Raw genomic sequence first — 585 nt, 5'->3', positions numbered from 1 at the left:
CATTTTCAGTATATGGCGCGGAGCTGTGTCCGGATGGCTAGTCTTCATGCCGCTATTGCCCGGGAGTTCAAGAAATCCCCCCTTGGGGCGACCAGCTCCCGACTTGAGAAGCCTCAGTCCGAGTTTGATAGGATTAGTCAACTGAAGGCTGCCAGGATTACTAAGCTAGAGGCCTCTTTGGAGAAAGAGAAAACTAAAGCTACCGCGGCTGTGGCGGCAGCGAAGACATCTGAGGAGATGGCGAAGGCGGCGACGGAGAATTATACTCGGATATATGCCGAGCTTGTGGAGACAAAGGAGAAGTTGCAATCTACGCAGGACGAGTTTTATGAGCTGGAAGGTCATGTGGCCAAGGGTATGGATGCTATGTTTGAAAATTTGAAGGCTCAGGTCCGGGTTCTTGCTCCCGACCTGGATCTGAGCTTATTCAGTACAGATAAAATTGTTGTGGAGGGAAAGATTGTTCCTGCTCCCAACGAGGATGAGGTTCCGGTGTCCGACCCCAAAGTTCCGGTGGAGAACCCGACTTTACCTTTGGCCGGGGATGGATCTGGTGTGGAGGTTTCAAACCGGGATGACGCTGCC

Source organism: Arachis duranensis, chromosome 6 (assembly GCF_000817695.3).
Source record: "Arachis duranensis cultivar V14167 chromosome 6, aradu.V14167.gnm2.J7QH, whole genome shotgun sequence".
NCBI classification, from domain to species: Eukaryota; Viridiplantae; Streptophyta; class Magnoliopsida; order Fabales; family Fabaceae; genus Arachis; species Arachis duranensis.
The sequence above is the reverse complement of the archived record's forward strand: the minus strand, read 5'-3'. Positions refer to the sequence as shown.